Source organism: Passer domesticus, chromosome 6 (genome assembly GCF_036417665.1).
Source record: "Passer domesticus isolate bPasDom1 chromosome 6, bPasDom1.hap1, whole genome shotgun sequence".
Lineage (NCBI taxonomy): Eukaryota > Metazoa > Chordata > Aves > Passeriformes > Passeridae > Passer > Passer domesticus.
In genome coordinates, this window is record NC_087479.1 from 25,007,316 (window position 1) to 25,025,149 (window position 17,834).

At 37.1% G+C, this 17,834-nt stretch overlaps 1 long non-coding RNA gene across 5 annotated transcripts in view; it reads left to right on the plus strand.

Annotated features, from left to right (window-relative positions):
- The first annotated feature begins 1,971 nt into the window (after positions 1–1,971).
- The window catches only part of LOC135302912 (uncharacterized), an 80,812-nt gene continuing 64,949 nt past the window's right edge, over positions 1,972–17,834 (plus strand). For 2 of the 5 annotated variants that reach the window (XR_010364467.1, XR_010364464.1), the window contains exons 1-5: positions 1,972–3,391; positions 4,099–4,198; positions 7,181–7,414; positions 11,298–11,337; positions 16,902–17,821. This is a non-coding gene — a long non-coding RNA (uncharacterized LOC135302912). The remainder of the gene's footprint in view (positions 3,392–4,098; positions 4,199–7,180; positions 7,415–11,297; positions 11,338–16,901; positions 17,822–17,834) is intronic. The other 3 variants (XR_010364466.1, XR_010364468.1, XR_010364465.1) reach the window with 3 other exon arrangements.

The window sequence follows — 17,834 nt, forward strand, 5'->3', positions numbered from 1 at the left end:
GTACTTGGCTTCTTCACTTTTTATTATGCAATAGAAGATAACAAGTCAGAAGTAAAAATGTAACACTTAACTATGGCTCTTGGAAATGAACATTATAACCCTATCTCTTGAGTTGTTTTCTCACACTGTATCAACAAAATTGGCTAGAACAAAAGGGAAAGGTGAATAATATCTGAACAACAGACACTTATTTACTGCTGTGTAGTACTAGGAGACACGCCGACTGGAGAGGAACTGAGAGAGAAAGGCACCTCTCCATGCAGATGTGTTTTAAAAAGAAAAACAAGAAAATGCTCTGAGTGCAGTGTGTGTATGTGTGCACATGTGTGTTTGTGTATGTCTGCAGAGCAACAGGGAGGGAGTGTAGGAGTGACTGGAAATACACCCACTCCAGCCTTAAACCAGCCAGCTCCAGCATCAAAACACCGTGAGCATGCAGTCCAGGAACCACAACACGTCCCAGCCTCTGTGATCTGAGCAGCCCTGCAGGAGCTGTGCTTGAGCTCCTGCTGCCTCCAAGACAGACTGACCTTCTGCAGCAGCAGCTTCCCAAGCATGGGCAGAAACCTTCAACACTGCAGCCACCGCCTCCCTCTTGTCTCACACCTTTCCTTTTTCTGTGCTTTGGGGGAAATCTGAACAGGGATTTCTCTCTCCAGCCACCGCTTATTTTACCTAGGTGTAAAGATACAGGCCTAGAAAGCTAATTTTAATATTTTTTACTCCATTTGCTCTAATTAAAAAAGTTGCAGAAGTTGAAAATAAATACTGAGTGGGACTAAGTCCCTTTACTGTTATATACATAAATAGCTGTGCTCATACTTACTGTACTGCAATCCAATCCCAGGCCAGCAACAGATGAAAAATAAACACCATCAATCATAAAACTAACAGTAAGGTAGAACTGGGGGCTTGCTGCCGGTTAAACCTTGGTTTGACAAGCGACCCTGGTAAGGCACTCTGAGATTTCCAGATGGAAATATAGAAGTTGGGCATGAGTTGAGCAGCCATGTTGCTGCTACAGGACTATTTTCATCTCTCACCAAGGGAAGAGAAAGCCCTAACATAACAGTGGGAATGGGACAGGGGTCCCACACCACAGTGTGGGTACCACAGCTGGGATGTGGGATACTCTCCACTGCCAGGGGATGTCTACCCGCTGAGAGGACATATTGCACAGGGCATTCCCAATTCCATTCAACCTCCATCTCCAACACAGCAGAAGCAAACCTGACACTGAATGCAGATCCAAGGCAGTGGTTTTGTTCTTCCTTGCCACTGCTGCAGGGCCAGATTTAACTCTCCCCTAGTATCAGCTCCTATTCCCCATTCCTCTGCCTTGACACAGCTCTGGGAACATGAGTGGAGCCAGCACTGCTGAAGGATTCAGGAGAGCAACCCCCACAAATACAAATACACAAATACAGCAAGTCTCTCCTGCTGCATCAAGATGAGCATGTTTTCTTTTATGCAGTCTATCTCCTAGTTTCCTGTGCAAGCCCTTAATTTCTGATGGAGAGTTGTAATGTCCTTCTCTCATCTCGAAGAGAAAAGGAGACCCGATAAGTCAAAAATAATAACAGTAATATAACAATTAAAATAAATAAATCTATTAACATCTCAAATTCAGGGTGTATTCAGTTCTGGCCTCAACAGTGTCTGCACATTCAGACGCACTCAGAAAATCCCCCAATAAAATAAAAGTGAATAATAGAGGGAGGCTCCTTGGATCTCTGTGGGCCCGCCCCTAGGTGGGATGGCCCACCCTGGCCAAACAGAGGATGGGCTAGCTCCACCCAGTGTGTGATTGATGGGTGGCTCTGCCAATCAAGTGCTGGGTTAGCCCCACCCAGTGTGTGATTGATGGGTGGCTCTGCCAATCAAGTGCTGGGTTGATCCCACCCATGTGTGATTGATGGCCGGGCTGGCAGTGGGGGCGGGGCTGTGCCTCAGCAGGCAGCGAGGCCTGGCCAGGCCACAGCCGCCGCTCGGCGTTGTCTGGGGACGCCGAACACCTTCAGCCCCTGACAGGCCTTGAGTACCGAACTTCATAGGGTTCCTGGAAACCACCCAGACCACTGTCTTCACAGCATTATTTTCCCATTGTCAATATTTGGTCACTTTATTTTACCCGTTTCCAAAAGTATTGCTGCATAGAAGAAGTAATGATTTTTGTTCGCCATTGCCGTGTTCTCTGAGGCCTCTGACATCAGGCACCTTTCTCATTTACATAATGATTGCAGGTTCTTTCCTAGTTGTTATGGTTGATACATTTGTCACATGTAAAGTTCATCCCTTATCAGATTTTAAACCCGATCCCGAAGTGCTGTTACCTCTGTAACTTCGTGAATGTCTTGGAAATACATTGAAATGCCAGGTACTATGAGAGTTTCCCAGTTCATTTAGAAGTTGCCAATCTAGAGAAATAAAAATCCTTCTTGCAGGGTATCACCCAAAGCTGGATTTATCACCAACTGTGATTGAGAAATCTAATAATTTATCGTTTAAATACTGAATCAGAACCATAGCAAGTTTTAAAAACCTAAACAAACTATACTTTCAAAAAATTTACTTGAGTTTGTGATCCTTCTCCTTATGGATTCTAGCTTCTTAGAAGCTGCTGATATCTTTCTCCAGGTTAATTGTTCTCCAAACTTTGGCAGGCAAACCTTGGAAATTTCTCAACTTTGTAGATATCCTGGGTTTTACTGTTTAGGATTATCACAACTATTTCAAGCAGGTTCCCCAAAAAATGCTTATTCCATCCTTTGTATTCCTGTTCATCAGTATCTCATTTTCTGTGGTTAGTCCTGGGAAATCATCTGGACATGCAGAGGCTTAAATAATTTTAAATGATTTCTCCATTCTCAGGCTATCTGCATAGATTCCTATCAGTGGATAGGACTTAGACTTAGAATGCAAAATCTCTGGTTTAGCACAGCACACCACAACCTTAAAGGTGGAATGGCAAAATGTGGTGTTGTAGAGCAGTTCACATGTATGTTCAACACCACAGAAAACAAAAAGCAAAACACCTGTAGATGATGAAGGTGCTTGGTTTGGGATCTTCCTCTCCTGTTAATGAAAGGACATGTCTGCACGGGGTGTTACACACCCCCTGTGTCCCCTGTGCCCCAGCTAACCCCCCTGCAGCCAGCCTGGCTTGTTCATGGACCTGACTGCAGCACCAGCTCACAGCCCATTCCGAAGAGGAATTCAGCCGTGCTTTCACTACAGGTCACTCTGTCTGTGCCCTGCACACACTAAGCCTGGTGTTGGCTTCTCCCAGCAAAAGACAGAGGAGACAGAATGGGCACAAACATTTCTGTATCTATGCCTGAAGGGCCAGAGGCCACCCCTGTCCTTGAGCAGTCTTTTCCATCTTGATAAGGTAAGTCCACAATTCTTGAAAAACTGCTTTTTCACTATTAGAAAGACTGAAATTATTTATTGTTTGCCCAACAATTACAGTTTATGCAGATTGAAGGCCAGAAGGTGTTTCTGCTAGGATTTCACCATTATCCAAGTCTGCAGATTTGATGATGTGGTTGAGTTACATTAGCTTTGAAATTATTGACCTGTTCATTACCCAGGTAGTAATTTACATCCCATGAAAATTCACAGACGCCAAGTTTCCTCTCACTTTCAATTTCTCAAAGATATGAAAGCAAGTCAAATCTAACTTGACGTCTGCTCCTGATGTCACATCTTATTAGTCCAAGACAGAGTTATTCCTGAAACTATCATGCACTTATTTTCAGGCTAATATCTCATTTTCCTTAAGCAATTTTCTATTGAAAAGCCTATATGTCAATGTGTGACACTGCACACGCAAACAACAGGATGTAGATTCATCTGTATTAGATATTGGAGGATAACGTGGTTTCTTTCTGAGCACCTGAACAGCTGATCTGTTTCTGTATTTGTATCTATATGTCTCACTGCATAGAACTCCAAAATTATTAAAATAATGTGAAAATATATACATTAAGGATCTCGTGCCCATCACCATTATCAGAGAGTCTCCTATTTCTTTAAGTGTAAGACTTAAAGTAGTTTGGTTTTTTCTTTTTTTTTTTTCTTTTTTTTTTTGCATAGCAAACTTATGGGTTTTTTAGACTGCTGTTTGTGGTGTTCCAGTATGGGGAACAGCGATGAGTTCTAATGGATGGTCAGGAATGAAATTAAGCCAAACAAGGTAAACGTTGTATCTAAGAACTGTTTATTGGTAATGAAAATGAGAAGAAAAAGGAGTTGCCCAGATAAAAGAGGCCTCGAAGAGACAGAAGAGAAGGAGGGAAAATGGAAATGTATTATTATTATTCCTGCACCAAATAGGGAATATGAAAATAAGATCAAAGAATCACACTTTAAAATTTAAGGACACTCAGTTAACCCTGAATTTTTGCAAAAGGTGAATTTCCATACTGTTACATAATTCTACAGGTTGTCAATAGTCCTTGCAATCGGATTACTTACATAACTGCCTGGGGAGTAAATGTCTCTCTTCTAATTTCCTTGCAAAATTAAAGGGAGGAAGATAATTAGAAAATTCAAACTAAACACTGATACCGATACCAATTTTTAAATTTCTAACCACAGTGAAATAGGCTGTGTTTTACCATGTAAGGCATAGAAGCAACATGCAATGATTTGACATTTTAAAATAAATATTTTCAAAGAAAAATGCTAAAAATAGCTCTTTCTGTATTTAAAGGTTCAATTCAACCATAGATAACCACTAAAACATAAATTCCAATTGCAATCCAGTTACAATGCGCACCAAGCACAAAAGCCCTCTAATGATCTTTGATTAGTTCTTTATTAAATTCATCAAGGGAGCAAAGAAAATTTAATAGTCTTCACCATTTCTCATCTTTCTGATTACAGTTTTGATTAGAACTTTCAGCTCTTTTTTTCTTCTTTCCTAGGCATGGCTATTACTGTGATAGCGCTTCTTTCCTCTAGTTTAAGAAGTATGAGATAGGACAAATGGAACACATTTGTAATTAAATTTTAAAAATATATATGTATTTAACTAGGTGTGTTAATGCCCCAAAAAAAGCCTAGTTAAGAATATAAGATCTCAAAAATGCAAATAGTCCTTAATAGAATGTTTCTACATTCACACCATAAAAATTTTCATAGTCTCAGGTAAGTAGTATCTTGCTTAATTAATCAAATACCAAGAAAAATTTTTTCCACATTTGAAGAGTAATTTTAAATTTTTAGAAACATTTTAAATTGTGTTCTACTGTTTTGGTATTCAGTGTTAGGATTCACTCATTCAATACAAACAAAGAGTTGGTTTATTTGCATTAGTGATACCTCTATAATAAAAAATTGGAATGAAACAAATTGAAATGTTCTTAATAGATGAAACAATTTTCACAAAACTAAGCACTATGTCAGTAAAAAATGTGTGCATTTCAATCTCTGTTACAAATGTTGAAACTTTTATATTCCCAATGCAATTCCTGCTCTGTCACCTGCTGTATGAAGCAGGCCCTGGTTGACCGTGAATGGTGAAGGGAGTTACAGTTTTCTTATTTACAAGTATTACTGAAACAAAACCTTCAGCAGCAAGTATGGTTTCATCAACATGCAAAGGACACATTAAATAGTCACTGGGTAAAATCCTGAAACACTCCTGAACCAAGGGATAAAATCAGGAAGCCCACCTTTAGCCCGAGGAGGTCCCAAGCACTGGGCTGAAGAGCCATTATTTCTCTCCATTCTTATATCCGCAGACCAGGGAATCTTTAGATCTTAGATCTGAATATCTCAGAAGAGCCAGAAGGTTTGAGCTGTTCCCCACCCCTTGTATAGCCTGGTATCTTTGCATTTTCAGGATGGTTTTTAACATTGTGTCATAATAGGAACTGCTCTACAAAACCAAAATGCTTGTGATATGTATAATTTGACTTATTGCAATTCCACTGAATATTAAGCTCTGTATTTTCCAAATCTCTGCATTTCCAAGTGCATAAGTGAGAACTTCCACTAGCTAAATCAGAGCTCTTTTTCTTCCTCCCTGGCTGTTTACAATCTTATATTACCCAAACAATCAGGTGATACTGCAAATGCAAGATGTTATTTTGGAGCATTTCCTTGTGTATTGTGGTGTATTTGTCATGTGGGCCCAAAGGCAGGAGTCATTTGTTTGTATCACATTTGGCTTAATAGTCGTAGCAAGGGGAAAAATTAGGAGAAAGGCTAGAAATAATGGAAGCATTTAACATTGGTGTTTACAGTAAAATTGGTACATCTTCAGTGCAGAAGATTCATGATGTGACTTTGTCACTAGGATATCAAAGGCTTCATTGTAAAATAAAGCTTTTTGGTCATGAAAAAGCATAATCTTAGCACACAGAGCTTGCAGAGAGCCAGAAGTGGTAAAATCTGCAGAGGGGCTGATAGCATCATTGAGAAGTCAGTTTTACACCTCCTAACTGTTCTTTATTAGAAAATGATTTATTCATTATAAAATAGGGTTTCAAAATGATGATGGGATTAATCAATATGTTAGAAGAGAAAGTATTGAAATAACTTCACGGTTGGCACAGCCAGTTGTCGGATCAGCTCTCCCTTTCATAGGCACTTGTTATAACAGGCAGGGGGCTAACCCTCTCAGACATGGAGCTAATCAGTCCTTGAAAGTCACTTCATCCAGTGGAGTGGAATAATGTACTCTAGCATCGTTTGTCCACCTCTACCATTTGGAACAATGTTATTTAGACTGTCCATTTTTGCCTCATCAGCTTCCATTTAAAAGAATTTTTTTTTCCCACTGTCATCTTTTATCAGAACATCAGGTTAAATGTATTGTCTCCTACTATCCCCTTTGTAGTGGGCATTGTAAAGACCAATCTGTGAATATATAGCAAGATAAAGAAAAAGCAGCTGCATAGCTGGAATGGGTATTCTTTAAGCTTGATTAAGTTCTCACAGAAAAGAAAAAAATCTGGGCAAGAAGTAAGATCACAATTAATGATCAAAAACAATATTTCCAGCAAAAAGTAAACTTAATCAGCTTGCTGAACTGCAGGGTCCATTTAGAATTACCATACAGATGCGGGTAGCTTTCATCCTTCAGGCAGCGCACGTGCCTGCCCACCCTCTGCAAACAGATGTTCTTTGTCTCATTTTGCAATATTTGTTTCTGCCTTCCTCACCACAGCTGGCTGCTTGCCCTGCCTGCAAGAATTGGTTCTTTTCCCGAGTCTGGGCTGGGCCTAATTGAACATGAATAGATTCCCTGGCCCCAAACAGGATCACTGAACTTGAAGAAGACAAAAGCTGATGGACAAGGACAACAGAATCAACTTTTCTTCACAACCAGCTATTCCTCACTGTCACTCAGTGTGTTACCAGTAAATTAAATGTTCACAAGGAAAGTTTTTTTATAAAAGAGGTATGTCTTTTTCCTAATATTTGGATATTCCTCCTTGGGAAGTTCCAGGAAATTAATAAAAGTAGGACTAGATGAAACTATGTTGACAATATGATTATATTATACGCAGAATTCACCTCTCACGGAAATCTTCTTAGTGTGTTAATTCTACTATTTTATTACATTTATTTTGTTTATAAGGCAAATGTGTTTTGCTCTTGTTATACTACTGTCATTTTAGAAGATCTTTTCTCATGTCTGGAGGAAGCTGGTATCAGCAAGGAAATAGACATCTTTTGACATTTGTTCATCCAAATTGATTCCTAAAATGAGCACTTAGATGTTTCCTCTTTGTAATGCAGTAACAGCATGCAAGTGGCTACTTCGAAACATTTCTTACTCAATGGCCACCACAGGGCTTCTGGTGACTCCAGCTGTGTCCCTGTGTCTTCCAGTGTTTCCCATTATGTGTTATAGGTATAAAAGATCACGAAAATCAATTTTATTTTGCATAAATGATTGCCACTTAAATATCAATAACACAAAATATGGTGCATGGATTTAAGAGTTAGCACTACCTTCCCTGAGCTGGGAAGAGTCTTGCTGTCATGCAGAGGGGAATATTGATGCCAGCAGGATGTTTTCAAGAGGTTTCTGTGTTTGGGCCACAGAGTAAAATCTTGCTCAATTAGCTTTTTCTTTTTTCAATGTCACTGTGTTCGTAATCACAGTGCATAATATACTTATTCCTGACCAAACAGTTGGAACAGAAAGGAAGCTAATTTGAAAACAATGGCAATTAATTGTGCATTTTTTTAATTAAAGGGTTTGTTTTTTAAAATTAAAAAAAATGGTCTTGTATTGAAAAGCAGTGAGCTTTATTTTAAGAAGACAAATAAAATTAAAAAATCAACAATCCCCTCTCACCTTTTCCTGTATAAGCAGAAATTTTTCCATGGACTTTTTATAACTGAATCTATTTTTTTTTTTACTTTTATGATATTTAATTCACTTATTTCATCACAGTGTAGGTAACACATCTGCTAGAGCTTCATACAGAGCTTGGTTCTCTGCTGTCCTCCCAGCCAGTTAAGTGTAAGCAAAAGTCATTACACTAAAATTAAAACAAAATGGGGAGGAGGAAGAGGAAGAAAGATAACCATCCCGAGTCACATTTGCTGCTTCCCTCCAGGAATGGTTCCTGATACCACTCATTTGAATAGAAAAATGAATCGTGTTTTTTGCTGACCTTTTCCATCTAGTTACAAATGGTGTTACTTGAAAGGCTAACTCAAGTCTTTTGCACTGTGAGAGTAATAATGTATAATGGTACTTATGTGTTATAAATTAGGCCCTTGCCAATAAACATCCTTTTTAACCAGATACTTATTTTCTTGAATTTCATAATACAGAAAAAATAACCTGTGTGAAACAGGAAATAATCTATGTGGAACAGAAAAATTAAGTTAAGGAAAAGTAACTTTGCTATTCAGCAAAAATTATTGGGTAGTAATCAGCTTGATTCAACATAACTTTCTAAATCAGAACTGGGAAAATAGAGTAAATTAATTTAAATAGTCTTCACATCACAAATCACAATGATGATAAAGAAGATATGTGCAGATAATGAGATGTGTTGCTTTCAAATATGCCACGTGATATTTATATACAGCTAATGTTCTTTGTTTATCCCTTTGTTATGATTCTGCCAGATTTTCGTTTTCTATCTTGTCTGCTATGGTTCTTCATCATTATATGTATTTCTCTCACATGAGAAATCCTGCTAAAATCATTAGTGCTTCTGCATTTGAGTCTGTAAGCAACTGTTCACTGAATCATCTACTTTACATCTACATGGAAGAACAAATTGATGCTTAATTGTTTTATGGGAGTAATTGATGCTTCAAAGGAGAGCGGGGGACATTTCTGCAACTCTCCTGTAAAAATTGTTTAAAAGCATTCTAAATTCAATATCTTGATAATTTCTGCCTTAATACATCAGGTGAGATCTTAATAAGTCAGTGGAAGTTGTAAGATGAAATAAATCCTGATAATAGCTGAACACTAAATTGAATGTATTGCATATTACCTGTAATTTTTATTAAAATTAATGAAATTGTTTAAATTAACAAAGTATATTTAGAAAAGGAAAGCACAGTTATCTTTCCAAAATGGATATGGCATCCTGAGACTTGGCTCTTGAAGGAGGGACACAGACCAGTGCCCACCAACTGCCTGTGCTTCAGTGCTCTTCTGCAGTGCTTGCAGTGTCCTGAGGGAACAGACACTACTCCCTTGCTGTCTTTGCCTACAAATAGCAAATCTCTCCAGTGTCCTCTCCTGTGACTCCCCATCCTAAATGCACTGTATTTCAAATCCTAGTACAATTATGGGTAGCTTCATGCCACATTACCTGCTAAGATAGGTGCTTCATGCTGAAGTTGGGGGATATCTGGCTGTCACTATTTTTCTGCAGTCTAACATTACAGTGCAATTGGAGCAATGCTTCTGAAAGAGCAGTTCAGTACATTAGCTCTCAAATATGAAAAAATACACTTTCATCATGGAAATTATTCACTTATAGCAGCACTTCAGCAAAACATTGTCCACACTGACCTTGCAATTATATCACATCTAGTGTGTACTGATTTACATACTGTATGCTTTTCCACCTGTAATTGAGGCTATTAAGCAGAATGCAGAGGCTGAGCTCCACCCTCTGTATCTACCAGATTACATAGAAGGTGCAAACTCAACAAAACGTGCTGGGGATGCTGCTGAAGCTGCAGCACGAGGGTTCATTGCCCAGCACAGGAACACTCCTGCCTGGCAGGTGCCTCTCAGAATCTTTTGTTCAGTAAAGGTTATTCCATTCCCAGTGCAAATCACACATGCTCTTTAGTAAAAATCATTCTAAAACAAACTAATCTGGAAAAAAAGGAGACACAGTGATGAGGCAGTCTCATTTTTAGAATTAGACTGGAATCAAAATTTTAGATTAGATCAGAATTTTTTCAGTAATTTTAATGCTGCTGTTTGAATTGCTCCTTGGAAAAGTATTTCTTTGTATTTTTGGTGTTTCATCAACTGAGTGAGGAACTTCTAAAAATGCTGAATTTTTAGACACCAAATTCCTTTTAGATTTAAATAATCATTTGCCCACAAACTTTTCAGGATTTGGGAATTAATATGTCAGGTTCATCTGGCTCCTGAAAATACCATCAAATTAAATCATTACTTTCATTCATATAAAAATACCTTTAAATATTTTATTTTACAACACTTTTTGTTTTGCACACTGTTTGGTTATTAATGTACTGTGAGCTGAGAATAGTAATGGCCTAATTTGCTTCTGAAACGTGAAAAATGTCTAAATCAGAAATGTCCTGAGGGGAAGGCCCAGGGGAAATAATAATATAAATGTAAAGCCATCTTGAGATCTTAATCTGGAATAGTATTTTACATTGTTCTTGCCATATAAAGTAATTATGGGATCAACTATTAGAAGATGTTGAATTAGAGCCTTGGATGGCACCAAAAATCACTGTTGTGAAGGACGGGACAGGACATTTGCATGTGAAAGGATTGTGAATAGTATCTGTAAAGAACTGTGAAATTACTTCCATATTTATTATTATAATTTTGTATCATCACAGTCTCATTTCAGCATGACCTGCAAGAATAGATTAAATTAATGTCATTTTCTCTTCTTGTTAACATCTTTATCACAAGAGCAAGCTGTCACAATTTTAGTGTCTAGAATAGTCTGCGAATTACGGAGGGCAGGAGCAGGACCATTTCCCCATTCTGCGCCTTGGTTTGCTCACCTCTCCCAGTTCCTTCTTCCTTCCCCACCACGCAGAGTGACAATCAACATAAAAGCTCTTTGTATTCTCCCCTCCAGTAATAAACAGAAGACAGCATTCACTATTTTAAACCTCAAGGTAAGTTAAAAATATAGAAGAACAGAACTGAATGAAAAAAAGAGTGAAGAAAGAGGAGATTTGAATGGAGGCAAAGTTTAGAATGGATTGCACAAGAAAATAAAAGCAAGTGTATACATATATCTTTAATGTACATACAACACACATAGCTAGAACACACACTGTCAAAATAATTGTTTTTGCAATGATGACAAGAGAAAAATCTGTCTCTAGAACTTCACTGACAGTTTTCATTAGCAAGTATTTTGAACCTTTAAAAGACCAAATTTCATAAGGAAAAGAAAAAGGGCTTTGGAAATGTTGTCTTTTTATATAAGCATATTGTGAGAAATGAGAAGTTACAGTTGGTAAGTTTTGTCTTATTTTTGCTTTCCATTTGCCCCATTTCCTTTTTCTTCATCAAATTCAAGTAAATGGACAGGAAAGGAATTTCACATCAAGGAATGGACATCAAGGAATTTCAGAATTGAAATTCTGAGACATTTTCAGAATATTTTCCAAAAAATGAAAAAATCTTTCATTTGGATACCCATTGAACAAAGGGTTCGGGGCTTTGAAGCTAGTCAGTGAACAACTGTGTGGAAATGAACATGGATTCAGGAGAAGCAGTATGAGCCACATCTGGTTATTTAAATCTACTCAACATTCAAGGCTTTTGGAAGACCCCATGTCTGCTCCCTTTACTTTTATTCTGCTTGATAATGAGCAGTAAGGTGAAACCAATGATTTAAACAAGCAGACAAATTGTTTTAACTGCTAGTGAATGGACTGGGGGTGGCAGTGTGCCTTCTTCACCTAAACATGGTTTTCAGTGCTGACAGTGCAGATGATCTCCCTTTCTGACTGTTCATGTAACCATTCCTTAACCTCAATCTGCCAAGCTGTCTTGGTTAAAAAGAATACCACAATTTAATACCAAGAGAGCAGCTGAACAACAAAGCTGACAGAACTGGGAGTACAGTGATGAAGTTTTGGGCAACCTGCTGTTCCTGCTTAGCAGCAAATAAAGTGGTCTGGAGTATTATTTGCATGCATAATTCAGAAGGGTGCTTCTTAGAGGAAAGTAAAACCAAACCTTTGTGGAGTTCCAAAATAATCTCTAATTTCTCTTTGATATGCTGAATATGGTTGATTTTTATTAGAGATTCTTGGTCTACGAATGTCCAAGGGTTATAACTGCAGACTAGTTTCCAGAAGGATTAGAAGAATAAAGCATGATTTGATGTAGGTCATGTTGTTGTCAAATGATGGCCTTTTAACATGGTATATTTATATACTAATTCCATTGTATATAAAGGGTGATTACTTATTTAATGAAGAGTCTTCACTGGAACAGAGTTTTGTCACAAGATAATGGTCTCATGCTGTTAACTAAATGGGAAATCATTTACTGTAAAATATATACACTCTAATTTATGAGATTACCTTGTACAAGCAAAGATCCAGCAATGGGATGTGGGCAAACATAAGAAAATACATTATGAGAGAAAGAGTATTTGCTTGTCCATAAAACAAATATAGTAACACACAAAACCCCCCCTACTTTGTTTTATCCTTGTCTCCAAATACATATACATGTCAAAAGCTAGTTAAATCAATGCACGTTATATGTATTTGTGGAAAAAAAATCCCTCAATGGTGAGGGATTGCTACAGAACTGCAGAATTCAACCCTTCTGCCACTTGACACTGATAAATAACAAAAGGTTATTTTCCATGAGTTTCTATGCCTCTTGGCGTAGGTACCTTCCACCCCTAAGTACACATGTTCTGCATTCAGCACGTGTTCAAGGAGTGCTCCCAACTCCTCTTTAAGTTCCTCTGTTTCTATTATCAATATAAATTAATTTGCATATGGGAGTTTCCTAATATTCCTGAATGTGGTGTTAATATACAGCTATAAACTCAAAGTGTTAATCAGGACTAGTGAGACAAATAATCTCCTCTAAGGGGAAAGTGTCAGTTACATAATCAGAATACATTAAAATCTGGTAAACTGCATGTTTTTAATAAAAAAGAACAAAATGAAGGGCTGAATTTATAGCCAGCAGACAAAGGTCCCTTAAAAATAGACCTATTAATGCTTCCTGCAAGGTCAGATCAAGGATGATGAAATGAGAATTGACCAAACACAAGAGCAATTCCCAGCTAAATAAAAAGCCAGATATTATTTTCTTCACTGACAACAGAAAATGAACATAGAGACAAGAAAGGTTGATCACTGATGCCAAAAATGTGTTTTCCATTCTCTGAGCTTTCTAAAGTCTCTTCTTTTATCCATTTTCTATTTTTCATCATATTGCCATTCTCCCTTTTTTGTCAATGACCTTTCTTCTGTCCAACTCGGCTTCTGTCTAATGACCTGAAGAGGCCTTCTTCACAGCCTGGAAAGCTTTATATTTAAGATCCCCCTCCTTCATTAGAGTGAAAAGTGAACAGCCTCTATGTGCTGGGTGTTAATGAATGTGAAGAAAGATTTTTTTTGTATGTGTTTTACACATTATGTTCTTGACTCCTTGAGGTGCTACAATAAATTGCTGCGCTTCATTTACAAGGAGTGATAACAGAAGCAAAATGAGGATCTGGCAGCAAATTACTTCTCAGTTCACCCTGGGTCAGGCTGCTGGGGCTAATGAGAAGAGGTGCTCTAATTTTAAACTCCTCCTCAACCAAGCTATTCTTGCATTAATGTTCACTGCTATAAATTGTAAAGTCAAATGAAGGAGCACTGTTGAAAATTAACCAGTATTTTTATCTTTTGAGTACCCAATAGAACATATTTTGGCTTCTAAGCCTGGTGGTTATCAAAAGCAGCACAGCTACACCAGCCGCTCCCGCCTCACCACGGCAGGATGCTCCCCGCACACACACACACCACTGTTTCTGCCTTTTCTTTACTTGAGAGGCAGAAATGGTATGGCTTTACAACCAGATTATAATTTAACTCAAAGAAGAAGGTGTTTAAAGCCAGCCTTTTTGTGTTGCTTTAACAGGACACTGCACACAGACATTAAAATCATGCAGAATTACTCCATCCATTTAATGCTGCCACATGTTTAATGAATTGTAATTGTGTATATGGAAAGACCTTGTAAATCACTGACCCATTTATGTCTATGAACTCCTTGTTGCTATAACCCAGAGCAGGATTTGAGTAGCTAATGAGAAACTAATGCAGCACCTGCTTCTCTCATGAAATATCTTCCTAAGCCTGTATTTTGTCAATTCGATAAAATCAAATACAATACAAATAGGAAAAAATAAATAAACAGAATAAACCCCCAAACAAATAAACCCCAAACCAAAACCATAGTGCAGGGTTCATAGTCAGGGAGTTATGCATCTTTGAAGAACATGATTCCCGATTTTCATCACTACATTTTTATTGATAACTTGGCACTGACTACAATGACATTAATATATTTGAAATATATATCAATGGTATGGCATTCATTTTTTGTGAGATGTGTCTGTCCTGGTACATTCTTCCATGAAATTACTACATAACATACAAATTAACCACACTACCCTACTCTAATCATTGTAATCAGTTATGTTTTCATGTGTACATTACTAATATATAAGGTTGTTGTAGTTCTTGTGTGTGGTTTAATTGCTTGTTTTTGCATATCTTGTGTGATTGATGATGTTCTAGAAATCTTTTCCCCGAAAGGAGACTTTCTAAATTACTTTGTTTAGATGCTAATGATTGTATTTCATTAGTGGCCCTCTCATCCAGAATCATCTTTAAATGAATGAATATGCCATAATTAAAAATCTGAATTATGAATTACTTTGAAAGGAGACAACATTGTCCCGATTTCCCACTGCGACTCAGTGTTATTTCAATTATGTAAATATGTTTAATCATTCCCCTTTTGTTTTTCTAATTATTTAATATTAATGTTGCTTTACCCCTTTATTGCTACAAGAAGGGATATGGCATCTTAAATGAGAGTACTTAGACAAGTGATACACAGATGACTAGATTCAAGCAGACATTTACCAGAATGCATAACCCATTTCAAAAACAAACATGCTATTAACATTCATACTAATATAGCAACACTAGCAGTAATTGCCCTTCATGCATGTTTTGTCTTTATAAACCTAATGTATTCACAATGTACAATCTCCAATCAATTTTCCTATCAAACTTAAAATCCATTTGTACAACTTCAAATTCTCTTGAAGTGCAGATTTTAAGTAATGAGATTTCTCTGCCCACAGGCTGCACTTTTTCAGTAATTTAAAAAACAGATATAAATGATGAAGCAGCTGGACATAAGGCCTTCTTTTCTCACTGAAAAAGGCCATTGTATTTTATAGGATAAGCAAGCAGATTATTTCCTGTGAATCTAAGCAACCCGAAAAAGTTAATGTTCCTGAAAATTATGCATAACACTGCATTTCTACTGAAATTCACAAAAGGAAAGGACTGTGAGGTTAATATCTGTAAAACTGTCAAAATCATAAATCCACATTAGTCATTACACATGCTACATAACATAAAATGGAAATTAATTATAAATATTTACACATCATGGAAATGTTATATGAGTTTCTAAATAGAAAATAGTGTCTAAAATAGAATAATTTGGCATTTGCTTTGAAACATCCTGAAGTAGAATTCCTAGAAATAAAGGTATCTCACTCCTCAGTAAGAGTAGCAACACAAGTTCAGAGCATCGTTTAAAGTATCTAGTTTTAAATAATTTGATGTATATAACCAGAATAGGAGACAGAGAGAAATGTGAGTTTTATTTCTATATTCTTTAAACAACACCACACTGCTGTGAAAAAGTGAGAACTCATTAGTGGAAGCTAATGCATCTGTTGCAGTTTTTATCAATAATAACTTTTTTAATATTTAAAAAATCTTTCTTTTTAATCATAGGTCTTACATTTTGCCAGCGACCAGGGGTCAAAAAGGGTAATGAAATGTGCATGAGTATTATCAGTGAAATCATTCTGCCACTTCCAGTATGAGTTTATTATTCTCTGCTTTGCAGTTTTTGCAGAGAGAATACTTCCAATTAGCACTGCTGCTCTTTTAGCCTCTGAATTACCCTTGGATTATTCAATACAAAGGAAAAAATTGCTAACACATTCTTGTTTGGATTCTTTAAAAATAAAATGTTCCATAGGCAAGGATAGGGTAGTCATTTTCCATGGACTTCCCTGTATTGATACAGCCAAAGTGGTGAACTTTATTCATCACATCACCCTTGCCATTGGATGGAGGTCTGCCTGCAAGCAGGTCTGTGCATTTGGTCAAAAACACACACGTGTACAACCAGTTCGGCAAGCACTATTACAACATGTATTTTTACGTAGATGTATTTTTTGGCAGTAATTCTTCCAGAGTCATCTTTAGTGGTGCTGACATTTTCAACCAAAAAAATGGCACAAGGTAGCAGCTGCAATTTCTATTCTATTACTATTTTGTGTGTGTGTGTGTTTGTGAAACACTTAATTCCTCTAACTAATTAAAAAAAATAATTATAGAAGCAATCCCTTGGTATTTCTGCGTTAGAGTTCCAGTGAACTACCTTTTCTTTGCAGACCACATCTCTTGAGAGACAATGCTTTGTAAAAACAGTCAGAGGAGAAGAGAGAAGCAGATATAAAACTTTAATGGCCTGGTATGTTAAAAATGAAGAAAGCAAACAGCAGGAAGCTTAGCCTAGCAGGATCCATTTTATATGTTACATTTTTCACAAGCCAGTTTCATTACAAAAATTAGGAATGGTAATTGCTACATATAAATGTAAAGTGTCTCTCTCGGCCCAGCACAGGGGATAAAAACCCCCAACCAAATCCCAAACTATAATGCCACTCTCTGTTCTCAGGATTCTTAAGTATGCAAATAGTTTTTCCACTTAAGATCTCCCAGACACAGATCTGGTCAAAGCAAATTACCCAAACAGTTTGCATTCATCAGAGAGGAAAAGAGATGATAAGGCAGATAAAACCAATGATTGTAGACATTTTGATCAAAAGCCTGCCATTTTACAGGGGAGATTATCTTGTACTCTAATTCTCTAGTTATATTAGTAGCAGAATCTTATTTTCATATTATAAGATAATGTGAGGTGAAATGGTAGATAAAACCTGCCTTCACTGAAGTGAATGACAAGATTTTAATTGACACAAACTGAGTACTTTTGTTCCAGGGGCTTTATGCCATGTGCAATTTCTTCAGTGTTTTTTTGTGCAAATATTAGCCTTTCTAACCGAGTTCTTTAGCATTCAGTATTATTTGTGCAGCCTGTGTTTCGCCTGCTACCATGGAATTATTCATCTCAAAAAAAAAAATCATCTAGCAAATCAGCTGTAATTCAACTTTCTCATATTAATTTTGTGAATAAAATGTTCTTTTTCTTTTATATTTTAGGTAAGATGGCCATAATGCATGGAATTATGATGCGGAATGTTACTCCATGAAATGTTATGTATGACTTATCTTCTAACAAAATACAAAGGTACATAAGAACT